We start from the raw sequence: 23,159 nt of genomic DNA on the forward strand, positions 1-23,159 counted from the left end.
TGACTTTGATCTGAGTAAGAATGTGGCTTGGTGGTCACTTAGGGTGTCTAGTAGACACTCTGCTAGGGATATCAGTGATGGGTGGGATACGAGTATCCAATCTCGAGTGGATTGGTATTTGGTTCTCTTGTCTGTTCTTGTGGGGGAAGTGATGAGTTGGGTTAGGCCATGTAGGTTAATATGGGAGAGTGGGTTATGACTGGAACAGTTTTGCCAGTCAGTATTAAGGTCTCCTAATACTATGCTTTCCTGGGTGAGGGAGTTAGATATCCATTCTAGGAGTTTTTCTGTAATGGGGATATTGTTGCCTGGAGGGATGTAGCATCCTATGATGTTGAAGTGTTTACTATCATTAAGTTTAAGTTTTGTTAGAGTGAGTTCATCTTTATCAAGGTCTGGGGCTGTTATGCCTACTTTCTCAAGAATGAGGTGAGATTTATACACTATAGCAACACCCCCCCTTTTTACCTATACTATCACTACAAATTATATTGTAACCTGGTGGAGGGATTTCATTGTTGTGGTTGCCTGGTTTAAACCAAGTCTCTGTTAGTATGACTATCTCAGGTTGATAAAAGGAGAGTAGTGCATGAAGGTCATGGACTTTGTTTAGTATACTTCTGACATTTAAATTTAAAATGAGGAGTGTGGATTTGTCTTGGTGGCGTAGGGTATCATACAGGTTGAGGGTTGGGGCTCCTAGATTTTGTGGGCCTGGGTTTGCGTGTATATCACCACAGCTAATGAGTTGGGTTTTGAGGTAAAAATAGAGTTTGAGTAGTTTGTTTAGGGTCTTAAAGTTCTTTATAGCTGTTTGGGATTGGTAGTGTGATGGCTGTAATCTGTGTGCATAGTGGTGAATAAATAAGGTTTGGTAGTGATATGGGACTAGTTGAATGAAAGGGTGTGTTGTAATAATGTTAGTGGAAGTAGTTTTTCTTGGTATGTGGATAAAATTAAGTTGTTTTTGGTGGTTGGTGATAGAAGTTAGCAGTGGGATGGTGGATACACCTAGGAGCAATAGTAAGAGGTGTATGTATGTGGGTTTGGGTAGTTTGGGCATGGTTTGATTGGGTTTGGTCATGAGTGAGTAATTTGGGATGGGGTGGGTGTGGTGGATGATGAGAGGTGTTGTTTGTGATTGTAAGGTAGTTAGATGGAAGACTGTGCTTTACAGGATGTGGAATAGTGGAAGAGAAGGAAATGGGTACAGGGGTGGGGCAGATTCAGTGATTGGTGGTTAGCATGAGGGGAGTGGCTAAGTTTAGTTGAAATGTAGCACTAGTGGGGGTGTGTGGGAATAGGGGGCAGGGAGGGGAGCGGAGTGAGCCCAAGTGCAGCGAGGGTGAGTGCAGTGGGGCTAACAGTAACTCCAGTTATATCCCTGGGCTTACTTGTTTATTTTCTTTGTACCTTTGTATCTTTTCATTTGTTTCTGTTGACACCAAATGTGTCTGTTTGGCTGTATTGTACTAGTATAATTTACTTATACTTATGCAGTCACACTGAAAAGGGCCTGGGGAAGCTTCCTCACAACAAGCAGGCCAAAAGATAACTTTCAAAATGGCGCTGCGCAAGGAGACCCACTAATATAGACTAGTTAATGTGCATGGGGGAGGAGGGAGCTAGAGGAGGGAGCTACAAAATGGGGGAAAGTATAACCAGACATAGCAGGTAGAGATCTGGCCCGCCCCTTCACAGAAGACTGCAAAGAAAAACAATCAGCATAAGAAGTGGAAGCCTTGGAATTGTTATGTAAGTGTAAGCAAGGAAGAGGTAGAAGCAGAAAATTAGGAGTGTAAGCAGTTAGTTGCAGAAACACTACTTTATGGCCTTGATGTGCAAGTAATACAAAAGAAGGTAAATCTATCTGGGGGACAAAATACACAAAGTAAATGGTACTTGCCTTACTTTACAAGTATTCAGTGTGGAGGCAGATCTATTTGGGACAAGATACAGCAAGTATATTGTTAAGTTATGCCACTCAGTGGCAATAGACAAAGCTATAGTTGCCTGGGGGGGGGCCTTGCAGGTGTGCATGCTGGCCAAAACAATGTTTAAAAAATAGCTAGTAAAAGTAACAAATATGCTATAAAAGGAAATGTAAATAACCAATCACAATGTTTAAAACATAACTGTTAAGGACCACATCTGCTAATAACAAGAACTGTAAATATAAAGTCACCTATGTAGACTTGTCTGGTAGGTATCCTTATTAAAAAGTGTTATTCCTGGCTTGCAATAACTGTAGGGAGAAACTGAACCATAGCAGTGGTTTTATCTAGCTATGTCGCAGTTGCGGGGGGGGGGGCCCGAGCTGCGATGATGCAGGTAGACCAAGTGTGCTATGCAGACTTGTCTGGTAGGTATCCTTATTAAAAAGTGTTATTCTTGGCTTGCAATAACTGTCGGGAGAAACCAGACTGTAGCAGTGGTTTTATCTGGCAATGTTGCAGTTGCTGGGCGGGGGTTGGAACCCGAGCTGCAATGATGCAGGTAGAACAAATGTGCTATGCAAACTTGTCTGGTAGGTATCCTTATTAAAAAGTGTTATTCTTGGCTTGCAATAACTGTAGGGAGAAACCAGAATGTAGCAGTGGTTTTATCTGGCAGTGTTGCAGGTGCTGGGGAGGGGGTTATAAATGTCATGACCTGACACATTTGTTTTTGGCTTTATACACTTTTAAAATTGACATTTAAAGTGTAGGATTCAAACATAGGCATAAAGGATAAAGCATTTTCTTCCACAGCGGTGATTTTACATCTTTGCCACAGAAAAGTGCTGCTCACCCATAGTCAGGAGTCATTCATAAGTACAGGTGACAGTCTGAGGTCTTACACATGTATGTGTGTGACCTGACAGGGTTCTTGTAGATAGATCCAGTTGCGTATGTGTCTTATTTAATGGTGAAGGCTATCTAAATCCAGATAGCAGAATTATACTTACAGAAATATAGTAGATAGTATACCCTTGGTCATACATCTGAAGATACAATAAGGGGATGTCTTATCCCTCATACATATAATTCATATCTCAAGTGTTATAAATGAGAGTGAATATAATGGGAAATGAAACAACAGTAAAAATAGCTGGAATATTTTGCATTAGAACCCAGGACCATGTGTATGGCAGCCCAACACTTACACCTGTTGCCACACGAATGTTAAAATAACACTTATATAGTTCTCATTTCGTTGCTATAAACTACACTGTCACAACAGTAAAAATAGGTTACACATCCTGTAGAACTCAGGATCACCTATACTCCAGCCTTACACTTACACCTGCTGCCACAGGAATAATTACATGACATTTCCATAATTTCCTACTCATTCTTAAGTTCTCTATGTTAACTGTCATGCAGTGCCACTTAACATGTTTGCAAGGTGCCCAACAGAATTAAATAAATGTATCCATTTTCAGTTGTTGACTGTCTGCATCCTGTCTGCAGCAGTGGAAAGCAAAAATTACAAAAATGTATCCTTTTTTATCTTAATACTTTTATGGATGTTCTGTCTACAGGTTCTCTGCTTGCTTCCTGTGTGAGCCACTAGTCCTGGTTTGCGCACTGCTAAGCATCACACAAATGAGATAAGCACAGCCAGACCTGACATTCATTTTTTTCCATTTCCCTTGTTTGTGTTAAGGTGCGCACTGCACAGACACTGGCAAAATAAATAAATAAATAAATAAATAAATGGAAAATAGTTGAAATGAAGAAAAGCAATCTATGAAATAAACACTACAAAATGTTTGTTAGTATCCATGAAATATTTTTAGATAGGTCTGGAGTTGAACTCTCACTCCAGTGAAACTTCAGATACAGTAAGGGTGCCTTATCTTATCTCTTTGCAGCAGGGAACTGAAATATTTCTGCATACAACCAACTGCAACATCATCCACAGTACTAAGAAACCATTTGACAGTATGTTGCACATGTATTCATTTCGTATGTGGTACACTGAGTGATCACACAATCATTTATGACTGTTGCTGGCAAAAATGCAGCTCTGTTTTAACTCTCTGTGTTTGTTGCTCATTCTTGTCTTATTTGACCAGTAATCTGACACATTCAGTCTGTAAGGCATTTTATATCATTGTCCTTAAAATATTTGAGGATATTAAATACCACAAATATACAGTTATCAACAAAATGAAGGGGAGGTTGGATGTTAATGAACAGAACCTGTGAATTGTGTGCTGCTTATACACTTTGTAAGTCTAACCTCAGTTATCAACAAATGAAGGGGAGGTTGGATGTTAATGAACAGAACCTGTAAATTGTGTGCTGCTTATACACTTTGTAAGTCTAACCTGACACATCCACTGTAGGTAGAGCAGTCTGCATTGCTGTTGTGATTTTCGTCTCCCTACCAGTAATAATTCACAGTTGCACTCTATTAGCAACAGGCACTGAGGGAGTGCCTGCACTATGTTTCCATCAGCTACACAGAGCCAAGTATTTGGGATTCAGCAATTCTAATGAGTTCGCAACTCATTTGCATCTTCACCATGTCCACAACCCTGAATCTATACAATCAAAAGGCAACCATATAGCTATGGAACCTGAAGCTGAGGAGACCTGTTTATGTGGAGAACACAGAAGAGGCTATTACTTTGGGGTATATCTGCACAAAAGACTACTGACATTGAGAAGGTAATCTTGGATTTTTCAGCTTTATACTGCATATGCTGAAATGTCATTAAGAAAAATCTGTTTAATATTATATAATATATTAATTAGCAAATGCTACCTTTATCTCTATGTATTACTTAGAAGTGTACGTATGGTATGTGCATGTTTGTCAGGACATTTGATAGGTATACGTGATTTACAATAGCTTGAAATGGAATGTTCTGTGTTATATCTGTAGACAGGTTTCAGGGACAGTTAATTTCATAGCACCTTTAGCATTGCACTGATAGTTTGTTAGCAAATTGTGTTATTTGCCTGTTCTTTTGGGGTGGGGGAGCAAAGCTGCATTTTTGTTTTGGCACAATCAATGTTATGTTACTATTGTTACTCTCCTTATTTTGCATCCAGCCCTGCTTTGTGTGTGAATATAATGTGTTATAACCACACAATTCCTGTTGTTCATATTTCCAATATCTTGACTGTTTTATGTTTCTTCAGTGGGTAATAGTGAAATGCTATATTTTTTGTTTTATCTGGAAACAGGATTTTTTTTAGTTATGTGATACTTATGTGTATTATCCTTCTGATGTGTTTTAGGTCACCTAGGACTATGGCAACCAGGCATCTCAATCCCTGAAACACCCCCTTCATTGACCCTGAAAATCAGGTCATTGTCAAAGCTTTTAGGTGACATGGTGCCTTTCTGCTTGAGAGGGGATGTGGAGATATGTCAGGCAGAATCCAAATTTGGTAGCAGATAGTTCCTGATGTGAATACAGTAGGTGGCCACAGCAGGACATAAGATCAGGTGCACCACAAGGTCACTGACATGATCTCATCTGCACAGAGGAAAGCAGCTGCAGCGGCCCATGATCTGATGTGTCCGGGGGGACTGTTACAGTGCCGCCACTAACAGCAGATTAAGAGTTCTTGTCCACTGTCAGGGATCCAGACAGCTCACAGGAAAGTACAGAAAAGCATGTCCTTGACATTGGTGCTACTGTTTCAGGGACAGCAAGTATATCCTAGGAGGAACTTCCAGGTAGGTTTATGTATTTCAATTGTTAAATACTCTTGTATAGTAAAATATTTACACCAATACATTAGTTCTGTTTAACAATAAATTGGTTGGGAGGATTGTAGATTGTATAGTTAACAACACATTCTGATTGATTACACATGGGCTTAGGTTGGACTTGTCATCCAAATTCTTGTTGAAAGTATAGTTAATGGACATATAAATGGAAAATAAGTTTTACCCCTGTGTTACTGTTAATTGTGATGATGTTGTCCTTAACTTTTCCTTAACTTCTTCCTGGACCATTGTCCATGGGCAGCATAGCATCAACTGCACATGGCAAACCAAATATCTTCTTTGGCAGTGGTGATGAGCAGTTCAAAGAAATATATAACTTTTATCCATATGTGTAATATGGGTGTCAGGACTGTTGTGTGTATTGCTGTACTGTCTGTAGTAGTGGCATCACTGTTAGTTTGTTATCATACATTTGACTTTAGTAGTGTAGCTATTAATTTATTTCCTGTGTTTGTAGATTATTATCACAGGTGACCCTGACAGTGTAAGTGTAGGACTTGATGTCAGAGTATGAGCAGACTCTGATGATGATAGTGGCCAAACAGAGGCACAGTTGGGGGGTGCAGAGGTTGCATCTGACACTGAGGTTGACATTCAGCCATCCCTTGTAATTCCATCAGACATAGCCAGTAGGCCTACGCCAGTCAATTCCAGTGAGCCCTCAGATGTTGGACAGGTGAAAGGTGAGATACTCAATCAGGGAAGTGTGGTTACTGTGGCTTAAGTACCTGTTGACTCTGGCCATAGCAAAGTGTGGGAAAGGTGCCATGCAGGAGGGTTATTAGGGGTGCTCGGAGGAGGCCTGCTGCCCATCCTCCACCTAATCCAGGTGTGTCTTTCTGTGCCCCTCAACGTATGTTTAGGGCCATCATGGAGGTACAGGTATGTTCCCATAGGTCCTTCAGAGAAATGCTTAGGGTTGTAGATGTGGCACAGGCTGACATGCATGACTGCCTCCATTGTGTTGCCAATTCAATGGATCGGATGAATGACACGTTGGAATGGGCAGTGTCTTTGATGGAATGTCTGCTGGGTGGGGGAGTCATCCTCATGGGCATAGGTCAGCCAAATCATCTGCTGTTAGCTGACATGGCCATGTCCGATCACACTCCCATAGTGGCACTGCTTCCACTGCTACATCAGTGGTTGAGGTGTCCACAACCAGACATGGCAGGCCATGGGGTCATGGTCCTGAGCATCCTCATGAGGGGACCTCATCTAGCAGAGATCAGTCATGTTCAGGTGGCAGCAGTACATCTAACCATGGGCACAGATGTGCCAGTACAACTTCTGGCAGAGCCCGTTCTCATGGTTGAGTATGGCAACAATGAACTGCCATGTCTACCATGCATGGCTCAAACCTGTCCGACATACCAAGAGATACAGCTAGCACAGAGCTTGGCTGTGTTCATGCAGACACTCACACACCAATTTCACATGAAGGACCCATACAGACACATACACACACACACACACACACACACACACACACACACACGCGCGCGCACACGCGCACACGAGCACACACACACACACACACACACACACACACACACACACACACACACACACACACACACACCATTTACATGGTTCAGCCGTCATTTTGTCTCAATGGCCATTTGTTACTTTATCCAAATGTCTGCCTGCTTCTCTTTCTAACTCACGCACACTCACCAAACTTTGTTGTCACCCCCCCCCCCACAACACCCTAACACCCTGTGCAATTAATGATAACTGTACAATATCCCTGTTTCCTATCTTTTGGATTCAGGCTTTTTGTTTGATGCTCATGGTGCATAGCTGAGTTAGTGCTTAGAATATCTACATTTGTATTGCTGATTTGTTAATTGTACCTTTGAGTTATATTGGTCTTAGAAAGTTAGATAGTTAATAGAATCAAACATTTTTTGCATCAGTATTGTTAATGATCTTGTGAGGGTTGTGAAGTCTGAAACTGAAATGAGTCTACTTTCTAACTTCTCTCCTTAATGATTTTGCAGTACAAAAGTATGGTGCTAAATTGAGGATGTTTGGTGACCCATCAGTACTTATGAGAGGTATGATTGTGTGAATCTTTGATGCCTGAGGCCTACTACTTGATAATAGACACATATAAGTCACCTAAGTCTCTGCTGTCACGTGTTAAAATAATTTCTGTACAAATCACACACATTTTACTTGCGTACATTACCAAGTGATAACATGCATTTCATTCATATTTTTAAACATTACTCTCCAGGTTCAACACTTACCTTGTAAATCCAGCAGTTGCAACAGTTTTAGTTCAGAGCTGACTCTGTCTGATGCTAGGATTACACAGCCATTACATGGGTAGGTAAAAGTTGTGAATATTGCCTGGTATCAGTGTTACTATATGTATGTGCATAGGAGGTGGTGAGTGAGTGTGCTATGTATTGCTTCTTAGCCAATATGAGGGCACATTGAGCGTGCCTATGTCTGCCTACACCCACAGCAGCTGCTGGTTCCCCTTCTGATTCCTTACCTGTGTGTGGCTGTGGTGATGCTATCCTCCAAAAAAAGGAAGCCAATCTGGTGGTCCTCTGCCATAAACAAACTCTACAACAGAAGAAACTGTTGCAAAAAAGAGTAAAATCCCATGACTGGTGGAGCTCCCTGGTCAGCCTCAGTAAGAAGCTGAGATCCCTCATAAAATCCTCCAAAGCTAATTACGAAAACAAAATTGCCACTGACTCTAAAGGCAACCACAAAGCATTCTATAGCTATGTCAAGAATCTCAATGGCAACACTCAGATCTGCTCTGAGTTACAGCACAATGGCACTAAATATACAGAACCAACTGATATTGCCAACATCCTGGCAGATAGGTTCAGTGCTAACTTTACCCCATAGAGGGCCCATCTCTATACCGAAAGAATGCAAAGTTCCTGTAATCACGGCTGTAATCACGGCTGCACAGGTAAAAAACATTCTCCAAAGCCAAGAACAAGGCATCAATGGGACCTGACAATATCCCAGGCTGCGTTCTACATGAACTACAGAACGAACTGGCACCCCACCTAAGTACCATGTTCAATCATAGCCTCACCTCAGGCTTTGTGCCCACTGAATCCCACTCCACAAAGGGGGAGCCACGATGGACCCTGGGAACTACCGCCCCATTAGCCTGACGAGCCTGGTCTGCAAGGCCATGTAACACATCATCATGGAACTCATAAACAAAGACATTGGTAATCTCCAAACTCTGGACCCCAAACAGTTTGGGTTTATAAAAGGCAGATCATGTCTCCTAAACCTGATAGACTTCTTTGAAGCAGTCACCAAAGCCATAGATGAGGGTAAGGTGGTTCACACAGTCTATCTAGATCTCGGCAAGGCTTTTGACACCATTCCCCACTCTGGAATTATAGATAAACTCACTAAACTCGGTATAAATCCCTATGTCACAAGATGGGTTGCCAACTGGCTCATGGACAGTACCCACACTGTGAAAGTAGCAGACTCCAAATCCGACTTCAGACCAGTGACAAGTGGAGTAACACAGGGTTCAGTCCCAGGTCCTCTCCTGTTTGGTATCTACTTCTCTGAAGTACAGGCTAACACAGAAAGTCTTTGGCTAATGAAGTTTGCAGATGACTGCAAACTGGGAGCCATAACTGAAACTCCTAACGATGTGGACATCCTACAAAAGGGCCTCACTGAGACAGATGCTTGGTGTCAAAGCCATGGCCTGAAGCTCAATGCCAAAAAGTGCATTGTCATCCCCTTTGGTAAAAACTCTTTACCCATGAACTACCACATAGGTGGTAGTCTACTTAACACTGAAAGTGTGATAAGAGACCTTGGGACACAGGTAGACAATAGTGTCTCCTTTGATAATCACATTGCCACAGTGGTCAGGAAATCCTTCTACATGGCACACCTCATCACAAAAGGTTTCTCATCCAGAAAAAAGATGTCATTATTCCCCTCTACTCATCACTCATTAGACCTATTATAGAGTACAACGCCCCTTTTGGTATGTACCTCACAAGACATCTACAACAACTGGAGAGGCCACAGAAATTCCTCACAAAGAGGATTACTGGCCTCAAACAGATGCCGTATGCAGACCATCTCAAAAAACTCCAGCTTTACTCTGTCACATATCGCCTATTCAGAGGCAATCTCTTCCTAACATACAAAGCTATGCCAAACCCAGAGCTATTGGACATGCTCCACTTAAAGAAATCCCAATCCCTCTGAGCTACATGCTCTAGGGATCTAAACCTTGTCACCACAATAAACAGAACATGCTGGAGGGATAGATTTCTGTCCCAGAGACTTCCCATACTTTTGAACAGACTACTTATCTATGTCAAACAGAGCTCCTCGTTAGCACTCTTCAAGAAAAATCTTGATGATTGGATGGGAAATAGGAAATTCACCCCGGGGATCACTTCTGTGGCTCTGCTCTACAGGGGTACAGGAAAATAATTTTCTTGGGTGGCAAAAGCCAGGGTACCTTTTTGGCTAGGCTTATATAGGCCCTAGGGCCAATAGTCTAGCACCTACCTATGAGCCTATGTGTGTCATCTATGACACCCAGTACTTCAGGGTAGTGTGCTACAGGGTAGAACTCCTGCATATGTGTGGCCCTGTCCTCAGGAGTATGGGGAAAATATATGTGGTCACTGACATGTTGTAGCATAGCATTCAGGAATTGATGAGGATCCAGGAGGCTGATGCCTGTGATACCCCCAGCATATCCCCTGTTGGTCTCTGAAAGGTTCCTGTTGCTAAGATTCTAAGTGCTATACATAACTTTGTCTCCATTGGTATGGATTCCCCTCAATTTGCCCTGGGTTTGAGGATGACAGAAGTTGCAGAGTTCCTGTTGTGTGTCTCTATCCACCCTGTAGCACTCTACAATTTCCATGCCATGTAGATTGTGTTAAGATAAACAGGGTCTGAAAACTCTTCTCCTTCTTGGCCTTGGTCTATTAGCAGCAATAGTAGCATTGACTTCAGCCTGTTGCACACACATGGATTAAAGCAACAGCACCCCCTAACATTGTTTCTGTGTATACTCCATTCCATGGCTGTATTCCAATAGGTTTTGGAATTCACAGGGAAACCCAGTACTGAGTCTACATGGTTGCTTTATAGCTTGTTGAACAGTTCCTACATCTTGGATTGGTTTATTAGCATACAATTCAGCTGCTTAAGCTGTAATTAGCATGTCACAGTGTTTACCTTGTTTGTATGGCTTTACACACCATTTAGAGCTACTTACTGAATCTAAAACAGTGCAGTACTGTGTGCATGATGTGGGGTGATGCACACACGGTGTAAATGGACTGTGTAGGCTTTATTGAATCTGGCCATTAGTCTTGTGTGATTGCTGGACGTGAGCCAGTTTCAATTATATCTTGAGGGTCAGATGGAGGAAGAGAGGGGTAAAGTTATAGCTAAATTTATCAGCTAGTAGGTTAGTTATATCTTCAATCTCAGTGTAGGTAACATTGTTCACAATCAGTTGAGTGCATTGCTGCATTGTGCTTTTGAGATTACGAACATAACTGAAAAATTCCTTGTGATCGTCTTTGGTTTAGGTAGGCATTTTAGCCTCAAACTTGGCTTTGGTGGATTTTTAAGCTCCTGAGTTTTTGTTTATCTCGGTAACAAGGACTCTAATATTCTGTGAATTTCTCTTCTTACATTTGGACAAAATTATTTTCCTTTTATTATAAAACATGTTGATATTATGGTTCCACCATATGGGTTTGTTTCTGGGGTTTGCCCTGCACTTGTTCCTGTGGGGTACAGCTGCATCTATGCAGCCATTTACATTCTGGTATAGTGTGATAGTGTACATTTTTGTGTATTTAGATGAGTTAACTGGGTTTGTGGGGAATTTGAAGCTTGTCAATGTACCACTTAGGAGGAAGCAGTTTGTCTTAAAGAAATTTCTAGAGGTACCTTGGGTGGAAGGGATCTGTGGTTTCAGTTTTATTTCATAGGAGACTGATTTATGGTCAGACCTAACAAATGATGAAGATATGCAAGGGATAGTGCAAGAAGTGTAAAGACAAGATCCAAGATGTTATCCCCCAGTGAGTACTTGGACTACTTGTTCCAGGCATTTGTATTCACTTCTTTTGTGGATGGCCTTTTATACTTCATTATGTAAGGTTCCAATCTACCCTACAACAGCAGGAACAGATTGCTGTCTTCTTAGTGCAGCTTTGCTTCATTTTATAATGACACTGACTGCACTGTTAACCACCCTCAATTTGGAAGAGGAGATAAAGAATCTAATTACTTTCTTTCACTTGGGCAAGTCTCTGTACCTGGACAAATTCCTTCTCGATGCTTTATAAGTCATGTCTACATTACTGTCTCCTATGAATAGATAGAATAAATCTTCTTTCAGCTCTTGGAAGAACAATCGGATATCTAGAATTATAAACCCAGACAAGGACATAGTTCTCACACAGGTATATAACTCTATATTAGTTACTACAATATCTTTGCTTCTGTACTTGTAAGTAGACTACCTTAGTGTTTACTCTGTATGATATATAAGGCACAAATCTGGTGCATTGTCTGGTGTTACCAGACTCAAGACAACATTAAGGAGATATTTTTGCTTCTTTAGGTTGTCTTGTTTATTGATCCCCACCTCTTACTCTATTACTAGATCTTGTGAAGCATTCGTCTGTGTCAAATGACCATTCATTTTAAAAGTGTTAGCCAAATTTAAGTCTCCTAATTTGTTACAGAAATCTTGGTTGTTTATCTTGCATGTATTAGTCTTCCATTTATAAATGGGTACAATACAAAGCTTACTTTCTTATAGCTTATCTGTTTATAATTCCTTTTCTGGAAGATTCATAAGAACTTTTCTGACAGAACTCCTTCTGCTTCTGATTGTTCACTGCTCACCTACTTATTTATTTAAATTTATTAGACAGAGTATGCCATTCCTTATATTTTTGAGTTTAGTTTGTTCTCATGTTACGAAGCTAATAAATAAGATTTTGTTAACTATATCCTGATCATACCTCTCAACCTCTTAACACAAAAAATCTGGACAAAGCCAAAGATAATGGGGGGGGGCAACACCCCAGAAATAGGTGTTGTGCAGCTGCTAGCAAGGTTCCCCAACATCGGCAGACAGCACTCAAGACAGACAATAATTGAAAATGGATATATTCAGTTAATTTTGTTGGGCACCACACAAACACGCTAAGTGGCATTGAGAGGTGGTTAACACAGAGAACTTAAGAATGAATAGGAAATTTAAGGAAATATCATGTAACAAGTCCTGTGGCAGCAGTGGTAAGTGTAGGGCTGGAGTACAGATGGTCCAGGCTTCTAGTAGAGGGTGTGCAAAATATTTTTACTGTTGTGACATTGCTTTATAGCAATGAACTGAAAAATTGGACAAGTGTTATTTCAACCTTCTTGTGGCAACAGGTGTAAGTGTAGGACTGCCATACACACAGTCCTGGTTTCTAACACAGGACATTCCATACATTTTATTGTTGTTCCACTTCCCATTATACTCACTCTCACTTATAACACTTTAGATGGTGAAGCTGATATGAATTATATGTATGAGGGGTTAGACACTCTTACTGTGTTTTCAGATATATGACTGAGGATATACTGTTTACTTTATTTCTCTAACTGTAATTCTGCTATCTTGACTTGCATGGCCTTCACAACTGCATAAGACACATACACAACTGGATCTATATACTAGAGCCTTGTCAGGCGACACACATACATGTGTAACACCTCAAACTGTCACCTGTATTTATGTATGATTCCTGACTATGTCTGAGCAGCACTTCATTTGTGGCAAAGATGGAAGATCAACACTGTGGAAGAAAATGTTTTGTCCCTTACGCCTAGGTTTGAAATCAATTTTACCAGTGTATAAAGCCAAAAACACATTTGTCAGGTCATGACATTTATGCTCCTGGTGCATGTCTGCAAACTTAACTCACCTAACAGTTACCTCCCAATATCCAATATATATTTCCAAGCTATATCACCAGATACCCTCAAACTAAGACCAAGTGTAAGATTAACCTTCCAATTTCAAGTATTTATTTCCTCCCTGCTTGGCACTGTTGTGCTTCAGTTAACATTGTGCAAAGATGGGTGGCATGGTTGCTGGGGTTTGAACACTACCAATAAACACAATACCTGGAATATGAGGGAAAGCATCAGTTGCCATTGCTCTAGTTTGGATATTAGCCATGTCTGGCATTAGAGGGGAAGCTGCCCAGTTCAGGGTGCAGAGGTGGGGTGTCCAGGAGTACAGGATACTTATTGGACTTCTTGTAAAATGCCACAGCCAAAGGCTTTTGCAGGGGGACTATTATGGCTTCCAGTACAAGTCTGAGGTGTGGAATAGTTTGGCTCAGGCTGTATCCAGTGCCACTGGAATCAAACACACTGGAGAGCAGTGTAGGCATCATTTTAATGACCTACACAGGTGTAAAAGGGATACCCTAAAACTTTGGTTGAATGAATTTGAGACTATGGACATCCCATAGCTGTGTAAGTATGATCATAAGAGAGTACTTGTAATTGTTAGAAAGCTAAATAAAGGCAAGACTGGCATGCATAATGCTCTTCTGTTCTTTTCTGTTCTTTCCCCAGCTAATACTAAACATGAGTTCAATAGATAGGCTCAAGTTGCTTGAATGGAGAGACTGAGGGAAGCAAGTGGTATGCATGCAGCACAAGAGAAGTGTTATTGTAGATTTAAAAGTTAAAGATAGATTTTTGTTTTTTTATACAGTTGTAGAAAATTGAGCATGCATCTTCTAACTATAAAAGTAAGTATGCATGCATTACTCTGTATCACAAACCAACTTTAGGAGTCAAATATTAGACTGTAGTCCGAAGTTGTGGGTTCAAATATCATGATTCACAACTATACAATAATGTATTTCTTTCATAATATTTACATTTAATTAAACTCTACACAAGTGGCACAAATGTCCTGCAATTAACTGTAATATGTATAACTGGAACATGCATATGTGCAATATCTGCACATTTCAAGGATTACTGTCAGCGATCTGTAGTTATAGTGTATATTTATTAGGCTGTATACTTAAATTTCATACTTCAGATAAAATAGTTGTATAATTGTATTAATGCATTGTATGTCACATATGACGGCACTGATTTTATCTCTTTTTTTTTTTCCCTCTCACCCTAACCCTTATCTCTCTTTTTTTATTTTCTGTTATGTGTCTGTCTCCAGGTCATCCATCTGCACCACATCATTAAATGCTCCATAGCACAGCGAGGTAGTCCATCCCCAGTGGATCAGCTTGCCCCCTCTCCACCGTCTCCAGCATTAATGCCCAGCACATCTGGGACCCAAACTGGAAGCTCTGCCTCTGCTGCTCCTGCAGTACCTGAACCCTCAGGTAGCACTACCCCAGCAGCTGGTGCAGCAGTACCCTCAAGGAGCAGTAGCGGAGGTTTGTGTTTCATTACCTGCCAGGAGAAGCCAGGGTTGGTGCATAGGGGCATGCACTGTACCACTGGTGTACACCTATGCTGGATGGAGAGGCTGCTCTACCTCATGGTCTGTAGTAGGAGAAGATGTCAAGCACTGCAGCCACCAGAAGAATAAGGGGACAGTGATGACAGTCCAGTGGGTAAGGACTCGATTCTCACTGTTTCTAAGTTTGACAGGCATGAACCTGAGTTGTCCCCTCCCTCAGCCCAATAATGGTGTCCCCCAACATTTCATGTCTCTCACCATCCCTGTCTCTTGTCTTGTTTGTTTGCATTTGCTTCTTCACCTACCCAACTTACCTGACCCAGACATACCTATATCCCTTACCCAGCATTCCTGTCTTACTGAATTTATAAAAAAAGTTGGGCACCTCTCCCACAAAAAAATATGGTCCCATACATAGCTCTCCACTTCACAAATGTGTCTTCTATACACACTTGATTCATCCCAATTGGGTATATAACATGATTACATTGTTGTCTCCCCAAATTCAGCTAATATTCTGCATACATTATCAGTTTTTACTGTTACTGTTGGAGAAATGGATAGCTATGCATTTTACCTCCCTCCCTCCTGCACATTCCTGTATTGCTTTCCCTTTGTTCTTCCCCTGCTTGCTCCCCATTTCACCACTTTCATGTCTACCGTTTTAACACCTATAATCTGGTCAAAAAGTAGAATCACACACAACACACATAAGTAGCAGAAAAAGCAATGCATCCCTTCACTTTTTGGCCTCTGTGTTTGCTGAGAGTTTGGTATTGTGCACCAATGTCAAGCAATGGTTACTGGCTCTACAATGCTGCTGTTACCTCCACCTAATGCCGCTTAAACCCACTGTGCTATGCCAACAGACAACAACACATGCACTGTAAAGAACTGATGTCATTGCATTATCTCTGTTTATTTAAAAGTATTAGATATACCTGAATTTGAACCCAGCATCATCTGGGCTAAAAAAGAAATGTATCATCGGATTTGTACCTGCTGCCTCATAGTCAGCAAAGCAGCAGGTGTGTTTTATATGCTCAGTACTAACTGTTAGACTTTCAGCAATGTGACTCATGTTTGCACACTGCGTAACTATGAGCAAACAGGGAAAATAATGGGAATGGATTGCCAACAATCGTGCAAACCTGCTGCTCACTGCTGTGCTATGCAAAGCGAAATTTAGCATGTATTACTATTGTTTGCTTTTTATGCCATGAAACTACATGTGGAAACTTAAACTGAACAATATGTCACATATTTACAATGCAGCCATGTGTTGCTTCCCCAGTGCACTTTAAACCTGATGTCTGCAGTACTTTTTAAGAAATAAATCAACTGCACTACCTAAATTAATATCAAATGTTTTGTGATATGCAATGCATGTCAAGCTGATATATGCAGAACTAGAATTGTCTTTGCCGTTGAACATGTCTACGCATCCATCAACAGACTCTGGGAACTACTGACCCATAAACCTAACCAGCCTTATCTGCAAGGCTATGGAAAGATTCATCATGGACCTTAACCACAGGGACATAGGTGACCTTCATCACTCTTGACCTGTCCCATATTGTCTTTGTCAAGGTTAGATCTTGCTTATTAAATCTAGTGTACTTCTTTGATAATGTCCCAAAGCCCTAGATTAGGGGAAAACAGGATATACCACCTATCTTGATTTAGGCAAGCCCTTTGACACAATCCCCCTTTCAGGTATCTTAGAGAAATTCTCCCATCTGGGGATTAACCCATACTTTATTAGATGGGTAGCCAACTATCTCACCAACAAAATGCACACTGTCAGTTGGGAGTCCACCTCCACCAGTAGACCAGTTACCAGTGGTGTACCACAAGAATCTGTGCTGGGGCCATCAACTGTTTGGAAACTATTTCTCTGAAGTCTAGGCAAAGGTAGATGGCCTGTGGCTTACCAAGTTTGGAGAGGACTGTCAACTGGATGTAATCATATAGAATCCCCAATGATGTTTACATATTACAAAAAGGTCTAACACTTACAAATGATTGGTGCCAAACTCATGGACTTAACACAATAAAATGCCTCATTGTCCCCTTTGGCAAAAAAGTAGCTCTGCTAATTATGTTATACATCGCACCCCTCTAGGTTGAAAGTCAGTGGTGTGAGATTTGGGAACACAGTTTGATAGCAATCTAAAATTCAGTCACTATGTGTCCATAGTCATAAGTCCCATTCTACATTGCCCACCTCATAACTAAAGGCATCACATCTAAGACCAGGGAGGTCATAGCTCAGCTGTACTCAACCCTTATCAGACCACTAATTTAGTACAATGCTCCCTTCTTTATGTACCTCAACAGACACCTGCAGCAACTGGACATACCACAGAGATTTCTGACCAAGAGAATCCAGGGCCTCCAAAACATGACATACATGGAAATATTGAAAGCTTTGTCACTGTACTCAGTATCATACAGGCTGCTGAAAGGCAACCTGAGCCTGGCCTACAGAGCAGTCTGAGACCCTGCTCTAATGTAAATGTTGGACATCTGCAAATCAAATATGACAATAATAACTTACTCCAGGGATCTCAACCTAGCCTATGACATAAACAGAACATGCTGGAGAGACATATATATTTTCCAGCAATTGCTGCTCCTCTGTATTAGGCTCCCACTGCATGTGAAGGAGTGTTCCTCAATGATCCTATTCAAGTTCAAATTTGACAACTGGATGGGTGATTATAAATTCACCCCAGGGGTGGCACTTATGTTCCTCATGGACAGGGCCAGTTGATGCTCATCACAAAATTGCTCTGCCAGCAATGAACATCTAACTATGCTCAATAAGAGTACTTGGGTTTTTACATGTCTAGGTTAGTAAAGTCCCTAGGACTATTAGCCTAGTAACCTACTAGGAACCTAGGATGCTATGAACCTATGTAGGCCTCCCAGCATCTTCTCTCCTTCATCCAGTGCTGATGTCATCCACTATGAATTGTTCTGCAACCTTGTAGAAGTCAGACTTGTGCCATGGCACTTTTGTAGTCTGTGCACTTAGATAGCTAGGGGTTCTGTTCTCATTGCAGTCAATTGGTGTGTGTCTGTGTGTGCATTTACTTGACATTATAGAGAGCTTTTTACACCAGCATGCAGGACAGTGCTATTGCCATATTCACCTCACCAGACATTGCTGATGTCATCAGCTATAAAGTGCTGTCTGAGACACTGCAAGTCAGACTTGAGCTATGGAACTTACCTTAAATACAGAGTTCTGTAGTCAGTCTATTTGGATAGGTAGGGAATCTTTCTTACCTTAGTCAACTGGTGTGTGTGTGTGTGTGTGTGTGTGTGTGTGTGTGTGTGTGTGTGTGTCTGTGTGCACTTGCTTGTCATTAGAGAGAGTCTTTTACACCAGCATGTGGGACACTGTTATTGCCATAGTTTCCTCGCCAGACACTGCTGATGTCATTAGTTATAAAGTGCTGTCTGAGCCACTTCAACTCAGACTTGAGCTGTGGTGCTTGCCTTAAATACAGAGTTCTGTAGTCTGTGTACTTAGGTAGGGTTTTATTCTCACTGCAGTCAACTGGGGGTATGTGTGTCTGTGTGCACTTGCTTGACAGTAAAGAGAGCCTTTTACACCAGCATGTGGGACACTGTTATTGCCATATTCTCTTTACCAGACACTGCTGATGTCATTAGCAATAAAGTATTATCTGAGACACTGCAAATCAGACTTGAGCTGTGGTACTTGCCTTAAATACACAGCCTGATGATATGGACTACTGCCAGCATAGCCAGCTGAAGTTTTGTAAAGAATGATATGTCCTTTGAATATCAAACTGGTTTATATAGGATGCTTATGTTACAAATGTATTAGAACTGTATGGAATTTGAAATCAAAATGCGTTTGCAAAGTTGTTAGTGTTAAAAAATGTATCAACAGTGGGGCCTGCTGGATAGAGAAGGAATATATATGTGAGACTGTATGTATATATGTTAGCAAAGTATACTGGAAGAGAAGGGGTTAAACAGCTAGCTTACTTCTTACTTTACGAAAAATACTGTTAATTGGACCACCTGTTGGGCCATGGAAGTGCTTATCTCACAGCTCTGAATAGGACCAGAGATGATATGTCTGGAAGAAGCCTTTCTTCATTATCTTAGTAAAAATAGGAGGAAGCCCCAGGCACTGCCATAAACATTAGCAGAACTTTAGATATGTATGTTATCACATTTATGCCTGCATCATGTCTCAAGCTTCAAAGGGGAATAGTGTGAGAACTTAGAGTCAGGCAACCAGATGAGGTCATTCTGCCAGCCATTTTGAAAATTTTAGATATTACAAAGAGAAATCTCTCAGTATTGAGTATTCTGCCTTGGGCCTGACAACAGGAAGGACCATTCACCACATTATCTGCCTTGCTCTATTAAGTAAGTAAATAATAGTAATTCTCATGGATTCAGTCAGGAAAATATAGTGAAGCTTAGTTTAGATATTGTTTTTCTTTATTTGTCTGAACCTGTCCATCATTGTTATTTTTTCAATATTTCCTGTGATTTGAACTCTGTGGTTAACTGTAAATATATATTCAGCATTTTCATGTTCTTTTATTATTATTAAATATATTTAAAACTTTTATTATGGCTTGTCCTTTAACATTTGAGAGTACTTATATTTATTTGGTGACACTGTATGGGCCAATCCTGAAGGCCTAGCTGCTTTGGTCAACTACTACCATTTGCATTACTATTAATTGTTTGTTTGTGTTTTTTGGCTTTTCCCGGTTAGGGCTTGCCACAGCGGAACTCCAGTCCGCTAATGATTGGTAGTGGATTTGTATGTACCGGGTTACCAGCCCTGATGCACAACCTTCAACGAAGGCACGCCCCATTCACGTATGCCTCCACACAGAAGACACTCTAGCTGAGAATCGAACAGGACAACGTCTTGCTATGAGGCGACAATATTACACAGTATAATTGGACACCCTTTATTAAGGGCCTTAGAGTAGCTGATTGTGGAGTGTCTGGGCAGAAGGGACACAGCAGGTAAATATATGCCAGCCTTTCTCAGGCACGTGTGTGTGTGTGTGTGTGTGTGTGTGTGTGTGTGTGTACAAATCAAATCTCACAGTGTGTGTGTCAGCTACTTGGAGCAAGAACAAAAAGCAGTGGTTTCACAGAGAGGGCACTGGAGGACTTGGCTTTGACACTCAACTGAGGACTTAACACTGTATATGTGCTAGTGGGGAGCCTTACTGTGGCCCAGGAGGGAGACAGATATAAAGAAATTCAGACCATGGGCTGTCTGTGTTCCCTGTGTGCTCTTAAGGGAACTTGTACTTGGTGCAGAGAGCTGCATCTGGAAATACTGGGTGTATCTATTTCTCTGAAAGTGAACATTCCCCACAGGTGTCAGTGTTGAGGATTGAGGCTCCTTGATCACTGGCCCAGAGAGGGGTCATCACAGAGCTCGCCTTAAATGCAGAGTTCTGTAGTCTGTGTACTTAGATAGGTAGGGGTTTTACTTTCACTGCAGTCAACAGGGGGTGTGTGTGTCTGTGTGCACTTGCTTGACATTAGACAGAGCCTTTTATACCAGCATATGGGACACTGTAACTGCCATATTCTCCTCACCAGGTCCTGCTGATGTCATCAGCTATATCTTACTTGTGGATGTGCACTATTCCTACAAGGGCAGGGTCAGAAACTTCCCTGGAGGCTAGGCAGATGTCATCTCATCCTATACAATACATTACAGTGACATGGCTTTCAGTCTATCATTATACATCATGGCATTGTTTGTAGGTCCTATGTTTTCTTGGAGAGAAACCCCTGTGGTCTCTTCAGCTGCTGCATGTGTCTGTTGAGGTACATGTAAAATAGAGCATTATACTCTATATTGGAGTTCTGATGAGGTTTGAGTATAGTGCTGTAATATAATCCTCAGATCTGAATACAATGGTGTGACTTATGATGTGCACAACATAGGCTTTCAATACCAGTGTGGACACTTGGTGGTCGAAGTTCAGATTGCTTTATATGTGTGTGTTCCCAATGCTTGCATCACTGGGTTTCAGCATAGCGGGACTGTTGTCAATGCTGTAATTAGCAGGGAATTATACTTTGCAGAAGGAAAAAAATAAAGATACATGTTTGCATTTATTTGTAGACCGTGTTGCCTTATCAACAATCATTTCTCATGTTAACCCCAATTGTAGTATGTTATCATCATAGGTGGACTCAATGATTGCAGCCAGTATGCCAGAATCAACAAATAAAGAAAGCCAAAGGCAGTATACTTTAGCCTGAACTGTCAAGAAATAGATTCCAAACAGTAAAGGGCCAAGCACAGATCCCTGGGGTATGCCAGTGGTGACAGCTCTACTGGTACAGGTTGTTTCACCAACTTTCACAGTATGTGTTCTGCCAGCGAGCCAATTGGTTACCCATCAAGTGATATAAGGTTTAAACCCCAGCTGGGAGAGTTTTTCAATTACACCTGCATGGGGAATTGTGTTGAAACCCTAGGCCAGATCAGGATAGCCAGTATGCACTGCCTTACCTTCATCCAGGCCACTCACACAGAATCAATGGGCTGTGACAACATCACAGATTGTCTATCATGTGACTCATCACATACACCTTCCTGACATGGTTGTATGCACATTTCAACATACTGTTCACACAGACTATGTTCCTATAGAAGGGTGTACATCAACATGCATCTGTCTGACATGGGGGGGGGGGGCAGCATCCGATGCATGTATGTATAGACACATCCTGACTCTCCTCATATATGAGGTAGACCAACATACCATCATGGACCTTTTCTAAATGGACACTAGTAATATCCTCTCTGTGTGCAACAGACCTGTGTGAGTTGTTAATGCTATCTTCATAAAATCATGTCTGTTACATTTGTTAGATATCCTTAAATAGGTCATCGATGGCATGCATGATGGCAATACTATTATCCTTTCTAACTTCACAAGCCCAAGGCATTTGACACAAATCCACCCTGAGGTATTCACTCAGCACTGTCAGATGTGACCATAAACACCTATATCACGAAGTGGGTAGACCACTGTATCACATACGTGGCATCTAAATATGTTGAAATGTGTGACGTGACCTATATCTCAGATCCAGTTATCAGGTCCACACATCAGGGCTATCTGCTAGACCCTTTCATGTCCATTATTTAAGTGACAAAGCTTACAGATGACATACACATCCTGTGTCCAAATAGCTGTCTGAAGAAAAACAGATTGTGGACAGTCATTGACTCCAACTGTGTGATATTAGTATAATGCAGACACTATCAACCCACACCAAATATTGCTGCCACATACATGACAGCACCTTCAATGACATAAAAACTTGAGGGGGATTTGTTACGTAAGGAAAAGAAACACACAACCCAAGTATAATGTAGACATCACACCCTAGAATCAGATGAATAGGTATGTGACCTGTGTCCTGGGGTAGATGGTAAGTGGAATGTCCACCAGCATGTGGTCACAGTACTTACTACTTCAAGTACTGAGTATATTGCACCAGATGCATGTGTGCTACCTATTCCAGTGATACATACAGTACATACATAGCTGTTTGACAACATTACTGGCATGGGTAACATACATGACAGTGTGGATTGTGCCATATATATATATATATATATATATATATATATATATATATAGATATATATATATCTGCCATACATATCAATCAATTAAACTGTATTGATCATAATGTCACACATAGGTATAGCAGTGTCCTTCCTAACACCCCCAGCAGATGTTACAGTGCTCGGACAGTGTGCTTGATTACCCTCATAGAGTGCAGATGTTATAATAGTTGTACAAGTGTATGCAGAATCATCTCTGATCACTCTAAATCAGATGTTATATCAGACATAATATGTAAGAATGTA

The sequence above is a fragment of the Protopterus annectens genome, chromosome 8.part0, assembly GCF_019279795.1.
Source record: "Protopterus annectens isolate FY-2018-M chromosome 8.part0, PAN1.0, whole genome shotgun sequence".
Taxonomy (NCBI): Eukaryota; Metazoa; Chordata; order Ceratodontiformes; family Protopteridae; genus Protopterus; species Protopterus annectens.